Below are 9,697 nucleotides of genomic sequence, written 5' to 3' on the forward strand. Positions count from 1 at the left end.
ACCCTGTGGAACTCCCCCCACCCTGTGGAACTCCATCCCAATAGGGATTCGCCATGCTCCAACACTGGACTCTTTTAAAGCTGCCTTGAAAAGACACATATTCTTTCAGGCTTATGGCATATAGTTGTTTGTTCATTTGTCTGTTAGTTGTTCATTGTTTTGACCCCCATCTCAAAATTATTTGTTCCAGGGACCCCCATCTCAAAATGTCTTGTTCCAGGGACCCCCATCTCAAAATGTTTTGTTCCAGGGACCCCCATCTCAAAATGATTTGTTCCAGGGACCCCCATCTCAAAATGTTTTGTTCCAGGGACCCCATCTCAAAATGTTTTGTTCCAGGGACCCCCATCTCAAAATGTTTTGTTCCAGGGACCCCCATCTCAAAATGATTTGTTCCAGGGACCCCCATCTCAAGGACCCCATCTCAAAATGATTTGTTCCAGGGACCCCCAGAAGCACAGATTTGAGTTACAAATGTTGGCTTTAAATATATATAAATTCAAATGTTGCACACTTTTTCAAAAAAATAGCAGATCTACAAGCTCATAGCGCTTGCTTATGAGCTTGTAGATCTGCTATTTTTTGAATAGCCAAAGTATAAAAGGTTAAAGTGGTTCAAATGATTGTGATGCAATATTAACACATTTTTCTGGGGACCCCCTGGAACCCCCCAAGGACCCCTGGGGGTCCCTGGACCCTACTTTGAGAACCAATGAGATAAACAGGAGGCATTTAACAAAGCTAATGCTAGCAGCATCATTAAGCATTCTGTTATGTTATATTATGTTAATTATCTATTATGTTACATGTTACATAATGTAACCCTTCATTAAACACATTCATATGAACATTCAATGATAAACATAAGGCTAACATAATAACAGTATTAAGGCTGTGTTATATAAACACTAAACCTTCATTAAGGAGCATAAACACATCTATAATATTATTAAATATGAACATTAAGTGATAAACATAAGGCTAACATAATAACAGTATTAAGGCTGTTATACAAACACTAATAAACACATCTATAATATGATTAAATATGAACATTAAATGATAAACACAAGGCTAACATAATAACAGTATTAAGGCTGTTATACAAACACATCTATAATATGATTAAATATGAACATTAAATGAAACAACAAACACTCACCATGTTGTCAGACTGACAGGCGTTGCTATGACGACACCACACCGGACGATGATGACAACACGCGGCGCACGCATGCGCACTGACGCTCTCCCAGGCAGAGCAGAGCGCTGTTCTTCTTCTTCTTCTTTTGCGTTTCCGGCAGGCTGTACATGGTGATGTGTAATGCTGCCCTCCACAGGCGATTAATATATCTCATTTGGTGCTAATTCTTTTTTTTCCCCACCCAGTGATCCAGACCCGTTCCCAGTGTGTGTGTGTGTGTGTGTGTGTGTGTGTGTGTGTGTGTGTGTGTGTGTGTGTGTGTGTGTGTGTGTGTGTGTGTGTGTGTGCGTGTGTGTGTGTGTGTGTGTGTGTGTGTGTGTGTGTGTGTGTGTGTGTATACTATTTAGGCAACCTTAGGCACGGTGCCAACATTGACACAGAGGAGGGCGATCACAATTAAAATTAAATCCTGGACATAATTCTACATTCATTCAATCTCTGACTGGGAGCCAGTCTGGGAGATAAGTGGGTTATCGACAGTGGTGGAAAAAGTACTCAAATGTTTTACTTAAGTAAAAGTATCAATACAGCAATGTAGAAGTCCGGAATAAAAAATGTACTTTGCGACGCGTTGTGAGCTTGTAGATCTGCTATTTTCAAATAGCCTAGGTATAAAATAGGGCTAGAGTGGTTAACGTATGTTTCATAATATCATAATTTATATCTGAAAAGCAATTAGTAACTAAAGTTGTCAAATAATTGTAGTGGCGTAAAAGTACAATATTTGCCTCAGCTATACACACTACTACGCAACACTATTACTATTTAATACTTTACATTTTATACAACACTATTACAATTTAATACTTTACATTTTATGCAACACTATTACTATTTAATACTTTACATTTTATACAACACTATTACAATTTAATACTTTACATTTCATGCAACGCTATTACTATTTAATACTTTACATTTTATGCAACACTATTACAATTAAATTAAATTAAATTGTAATAGTATTGCATAAAATGTAAACTATTAATAGTATACATTTTATGCAACAGTATTACTATTTAATAGTTTAGATTTTATGCAACAATATCTTGTCATCGTGACACACGTTTTCATCCTGAAACAACAGAATAGAATAAAAACCAGAGGTTATGAAGCCTCTAATGTTATTCTACGGACTGTGTCGCCCTCTAGTGGACAAACTCTACTCTCGTCTCTATGTCTCGTCTACTCTAAGTATATTATTTATAACTATGACGCAGTGACTCAACAAACACTATTTATGGATATTTAGTCCATTTAATCATTTTATAAAGAGCGTCATCATAATAAGATGATGATTTGTATTGTTAATTCCTCCTCCACTCATTGGTTTGTTAGTTTGTTATGAGCATAAAGCAGCTGCTAGCTGCTAGCTAGCCGCTAGCTGCACATAAACAGTGGCCATAAGGACTACAGTTAAGAACTACATGTTCCATCCACCATGGGTGGCTAGAAAAACTACAATCGACTACTACATCTCCCATACACCAACATGGGTAGCGATGAGGACTACATTTAAAGAACTACATTTTCCATCGACAATGGGTAGCTAGAAAAACTACAATCGACTACTACATTTCCCATACACCAACATGGGTAGCTGTATGGACTACATTTAATGAACTACATTTTCCAGCCACCACCGATGACTAAGAACTACACTAGAAAGGACTACATTTCCCACACACCTAAGTGTCACGCTTCACATAGAATGCCACATGAATGCCTCCGTTTTCTCTTCAACATAACACCCACCGTGTCAAGCCTCACACAGAACACAACGCGAGTGCTTCCGCTCATTTTTTCAAAAAATACAACCACTTTAAGACTTACAAATAAAAATAGCCGATCTACAAGCTCACAATGAGTCTCATTGTGAGCTTGTAGATTTGAACAGCTTCATGTAGAAACCAGCGCCATGTTGCGTCATCTCGTGTTTAATATTTTAATGATTTAGAGTTATTTATTGACGACTTCCACTTGTATTTACTCATTTTGTCCACACGAGGGCGACAAGGGCCGTTGAATACAACCAGATGAACTGAGTCAGATGTTTGTGAAGTGTTGTAAACATGAACACATTTATAACATTATTATAACATTATATAACATATATAACACATTGTAACATTTATAACATTATTAGTTAAATGGATTTACATCAATGTTGTGTTTTTACAGGCAGTCAGTTAGTTAGTTCGTTCGTCAGTAAGTAATATAATGTATTTAATATAATAATAATATAATATAATGTATTTAATATAATAATAATATAATGTATTTAATATAATAATAATATAATATAATGTATTTAATATAATAATAATATAATGTATTTAATATAATAATAATATAATATCCAAGCAATATTTGTACCTACAAGACCAGCTATTTTTGGCAAAGAGCTTTGGTGTAGACAGACAACATCAGTCCAAGTACAGATATACAACCCAGACAGACTTCTCTCTTCATCCCCTCATTCTCTGCTTGTCCTCTCTTTATCCTCTCTTCTCACGCTGTCCATTCTACACTTATTCTACACTATACACAGCAAAAATTAAAGAGTTGAAATTTCAGGGTTAAACATTGCAGAGTTGATTTCAACTCCCAAAGTGTCATTTTAACACCTTCATATTTAAATTGGGTTAAATGTTGGAGTTATTTGAAAGAGTTGATCACTTCAGTGTTACCCAACTCAGCCCAGAGTTAATTCCACTCCCAAAGTGTAATTTTAACACCTTCATATTTAAATTGGGTTAAATGTTGGAGTTATTTGAAGGAGTTGATCACTTCAGTGTTACCCAACTCAGCCCAGAGTTAATTCCACTCCCAAAGTGTAATTTTAACATTTTTCTGATGTAATGGTTAAGTGTTTGGAGTTGTTTTAAATAGTTGATTAAAATCAGTGTTACCCAACTCCGCCCAGAGTTGATTTTCACTCCCAAAGTGTAATTTTAACATTTTTCTGATGTAATGGTTAAGTGTTTGGAGTTGTTTTAAATAGTTGATTAAAATCAGTGTTACCCAACTCCGCCCAGAGTTGATTTTCACTCCCAAAGTGTAATTTTAACACTCTCTGATTTAAATGGTGTTCACATCAGTGTTAACCCAACTCTGCAGAGATGTAATTAAGCTCCTCCTGTCTGTCCGCACCTGCAATGCATTTTGAATTGATTAGTACAACTGACACGGTGGACATTTTCTTCAATGTGTTCTTCCAACAACACCATTTCATGGTAAGTGCAGACTTATTGAAATAATTGTAAATGTGTGCTGCAAACTGCAATATGTAGCTACAAGTTAACATCCACGGAGATGTAGGCCTATTATGCTTTACAAAATGTTTGTCAAGACTAGTAATGGTGAACAGGTTACATAAACCATGGAGTCTGTGGTCTTGCATGGCCATTTGCACTGAAAATAGACTAAGCCAAATGCTCACAAGTTTATTCTGTAAAGGCTACAAACGGTGAACATTATTCTTATTTACCCCCATAGCATTCTAATTCATTGTGCTCTGTGTGTAGCCTTAATTAATTAGCGACCACCACCTGTTGCAAAAGGCATGATTTAAAGAGGATGGCTGCATTACTTATATGTGTAGAAGAATCACAGAACATTAAAATTAGATCCTGATCGATCCTGTTAGTGTGGTGTCAATGAAGGTAGGATGTTGTTGCTACTTTAAGATGAGGGAGCTTGTCTAGCATTGTTTTCTAATAAAATAACCATGGTAAAAAAGTCAGCTACTTTATCATGATTTAACATGACAATTTGGTAATTCACAAGGATGAAAACAATGCTTTGTTTTGTTTGTAGCCTACTATAACTACTGCATATAGTAACTAAGCTTAATTTGTAGTTATTTGTGTTAATTTATTTTGTCAAACTTTCTGCAGGTCTGAGTAAAAATGCTGGCCCAGGTGAAGTACAGAGAACTGCAGAAGTATGTGAAGTTGGAAGAAGTGGATGGACGGTTTGACTTTATGCAGTTCCATGAAAAAGGTAACATTTAGCACATTGGTTCTCAAAGTGGGGTCCGGGGACCCCCAAGGGTACTTGAGGGGGTTCCAGGGGGTCCCCAGCTAAATGGACAGGAACCAAATGGACCCTTATGGTCCATTTGGTTATGGGTCTGTAAATTAACATTATATATATATAGCCTAATGCATGTCAAACTGGGGGTCCTTGAAATTAAAATAAAAAAAAATCTTATGGGGGTCCATGGCTTATCTTTTCAAATGGGGGTCCGCGGGCTCATAAGTGTCAATTTGGGGGTCCTTGACATGAAAAAGTTTGAGAACCACTGATTTAGCATATATCATGGCACATCAAATTTGAACTCATAGTGGGGATGGGTTTTGTAAGGGAACATGTTCTAGGTTTATTTATGATTACTAGACCATACCCGGTCGGCGCAGCGCATCTGTGGGGGGATATGCGCACATGATCTGGCAACCCGGGAGGCAGTTCGTCCCATAGCTGGGCAGCCGCAGCTATGGGACGACATTCTTTGACACAAAAACGCTAATAAGAAGCTGAGATTTGATTAAATTGAAAAACGGGCTTCACAGTTGTGTTCAGATGGTAATGATCAATGGCTGTGTGCAAAATCAGAGCAATTGGTCCAGCCAGTGAGGAGAACCGGGTGTCTTCACCACCACCACTACAAACGCACGCACAGAGGTTACTAGAATTATAGTAGGATAGTAGGATACAGTGGTGGATGAATGCATTTAATGTGAAGTAATTTCCTGTGAGACAAACAGTGCTGCCTTGAAAAGCACATTCAGTTTATTCTCACTGTACTATCTTTTCCAGTCATAGAGAGATTTTGCCTGCCACCTGATGCACAAGTCACATACAAGGATGCAACAGGGACAGATGTTGATGCTGAGATATTCAGTGACCTCGTTGGACAAGGCAATGTGGTGCTGACAGTTTTCTCAAATGATGGTGAGGTCTAAAGACAGGCATTTAAGCAAGCACTCTAAACACCCTACAATTACTTAGCCTACTTTTTTTCTTTTCCTTTAGAATTCTCTGATTGCTCCACCTCCGCTTCTGAGTTGTCTAACTCAAGCCTCAGCTCAAATGCATCAACTCTAATACTAGATGTGGTCCCTAGCAAGAGACCAAGAATTGAGGAAACAACTGGTGCAGTGTCTGCTAAACAGGTATCAATTTTATTCTCATGTGTTGCTTCAAATGTTTTGACCCTCAGTCTCTGGAAAGGTGATTTATCACCATGTGTTGCTTTCTGATGTGTTTTATTTTTATTAGTTGATTGAAGCTGTGTTGCGAGGCAAGTCTGGTGGTGAAGACGTACTACAGGAGTACCAAACAACAGCAACCCTAACAGATAGCACAAGACGAGAAATGGTTAACATCCTGGTATCTCACATGGTGGATAATCATGGGTATGTGTTATATGTTCTCTTTATTTGTGTCAAATAACTGCATGTTCATTGCATACATTTAGATTACTAATCTAATATATCCTCTCAGGTACCTCCCCACTAAAGCAACCAGAGAAGAGTATGCTCTTGGGATAGTGATGCTGTTCCCTTCCCTCAAGGATCCATATTCCAAGAAAGGCTATGTAATAGACATTATTATTGTTTGCATGACACTATCATGTGTGCATATGACATTGACAGTTGAATTCTGAGATTTCCTATGAGCCAAGTATGACAACACATTTATTTATTTTCAGGAACACTTCTATGATGCTCCCAGCAACACAGGATACATTGCTTGGCATCTGAAAACAGTCCAAAGGAAGTCCAAACGAAGTCAAGGATCTGCACTGCCACCAAGCAGCTCTACTGGTCATTCTCCTGGAGGCCCAACTTCCCAGAGGGTTGTTATTATGGAAGAGCAGCTTGAGGGGGATGCTTGCAAAGAGGCCATGTCTTTGCTCAACCACACTACTGACAACGCCCAGATCTTCCAGAAGATGAGACAGACCTTTCAGCACCGCCAGAAGCTTGTTAATGACCCCGGCAAAAGTGTTGATGTCCTTGCTGCCTTCCCGAGATTCATGGATACAAAAGGACTGGTAAGTTGGAATGAGATCTTTAGAATGGCTTGAAATTTGAAATCATTTCCTGTTGTAGTAATGTACAGTAATATTGTCTTCCTTTAAAGGTGGAGCAAGACTTCACTCTCCTATTTAATGATGACATCTCCTCCCAGCTGCTTCAGAAATGGGATGTGATCTTCAAGGCAAATATCATAAAAGAGGTCTCGCAGTTCACTTCAACACCAGGGTTGCGTCGCTTGGTGCAGTCAGCAGAAAGTCCCCCAGGAAGTGATCCTGATGATGCAACAAGTGAGTTGTATTTGTTTTAACTTATTTACAATTATCACAGGTACAGTTGCATCATTCATTTTCATCACTATTATGATTAATTTGGCCATGCGTGGTGACCTGTTGGATCCGCTCCAAAATGTCATGGGCTCTTACATGGCACATGCGATACCCATCATGAAAATAGGTTTGGTATGTTTCGCGTAATCTTGCTTGATGGGCAGACGTGATGTGACGGATGAACGGACAGAAACCAAAAGCATTACCTCTCATCCCCAACTAAATGACTTTTTTCTCTGTTGTTGTGACCTCAGCCTACGACCCAGAAATGGCCTCCCTGTTGTTGCTGTTACATCTCCTTCCACCACCACCTGGGGGACCGAAGTCTCCAAAAGTCAGTGCCTGTGATGCAGTGGATAGACTTGTAGTCTTTCATAAGGTAATAATATTAAGGAGATACAAAAAATGTGTCTTCAGGGATGTGATTTTCCTTAATGTAACAGTAATTCCTGCTCGCTGTGTTTTATTCTTGTTTTATAGCAGCCCTGTTATGCTCTATCATCAGTGAGGTATTGGGCTACTCAATTTTCACAAGAGCTTCAGTGTTCCTGTACAGTAATGGTAGATGTAGACCTAACCATCACTGTAGCACTCCATCCAGTCCAGAGCTGAAAATAAGTCTTGGTATCCCATCTTGCACTAGCCAGTGAGGCAATGTTTGAATGATCACTTCTATTATGTAGTTTTCTCTGTGGCTGTGTAACTGAATAGAACATGATCCTTGGGATGGGTTAAGCTCACTCCTCAGAAACCCATGCTCCACCAAGGGATCTAGCTCTCTTGGTACAGTTGGTAGCATGTCCATTTGCAGAGTGTGATACTGTACTGTAGAGAGCGTGGCAAGATCTTCACAGCTGCACATTATTCTTGTCTAATGTTCAGTTTTCTTATCTCAACCATAGTCATGCTGCAGTTTGGAAGAGCATCTACGCAACCAGAAGAATCCGCAGCCGTACCTCCTTGCTGTTGGGCGTCAGAAGAGCAAGATCGACACTTTCTACATCGTCATGGATCAGCATCTCATCCCATGCCAGGCAAACCGCTCACTCGGGGCATTTGATGAACTTTTCAAAGCACATTTTGTGTTTAATGTGTCTTACGATGCTGCACTTGTGAGCTTCTACACATTCCTGCAGATGACAGTGTATAACATTGATGTGGGGAAAATGAAGGAGACACCCAGAGTTAGGGAACTGAGATCCAGGCTGCTGAACCAGATCATAACTGCACTCTTTGAGTAAAGCTACTGTATACTGAGCTGTTTCATGTGTAAGAAAGCCTATCCCAGCAGTCAACTGTTTATTTCACTCCACTACAATTATTTGAAAACTTTAGTTCCTAGTTAGTTTGTAGATTTTGATTATTATATTACAAAATATACATTAACCACTTAACCCCTATATACATTTTGGCCATTTGAAAAATAGCAGTCTGCTCTTTTGAAATGAGACATTCTGCAGAATGATTACTTTCTACTTTTGGTACTGTAAGTACATTTTGATTCCAATACTTTGTACTTTTACTAAAGTAAATTCTGAATTCCGAACTGTTACTTGGAGGAGAATGAAGTGGCTGTTTTGTTTAATGTAGGCTAGTTTAATGTTAAAATGCAGCTAAGAATTGTGGAATAAAAAAAAATACTTGTTAGGCCAAGTTCAACTGGTTAATATTATTTTTTTTGTGTGTGGGGGGGTTAAAATATTTCTCAGTAGCCTCTATTATTTATATTTTGACATTTTGGAATTCAAATCTGAAAATAAATGTTTTATTTAAATAAGTGTTATTTGTGTGTTACTTTAACTCTGGTAAAGATTACATTTAACTCAGAACACAGTGTTATTTATCTAACTCTCGTAAAGAGTAAAACATTTAACTCAGAGCAGAGTTATTTATCTAACTCTGGTAAAGAGTAAACCATTAACTCAGAGCAGTGTTATTTGTCTAATTACTTTAACTCTGGTAAAGAGTAAACCATTAACTCAGAGCAGTGTTATTTGTCTAATTACTTTAACTCTGGTAAAGAGTAAACCATTAACTCAGAGCACAGTGTTATTTATCTAACTCTGGTAAAGAGTAAACATTTAACTCGGAGCAGTGTTATTTGTCTAATTACTTTAACT

Source organism: Gymnoscopelus microlampas (genome assembly GCF_963454915.1).
Source record: "Gymnoscopelus microlampas genome assembly, chromosome: 20".
Taxonomy (NCBI): Eukaryota; Metazoa; Chordata; class Actinopteri; order Myctophiformes; family Myctophidae; genus Gymnoscopelus; species Gymnoscopelus microlampas.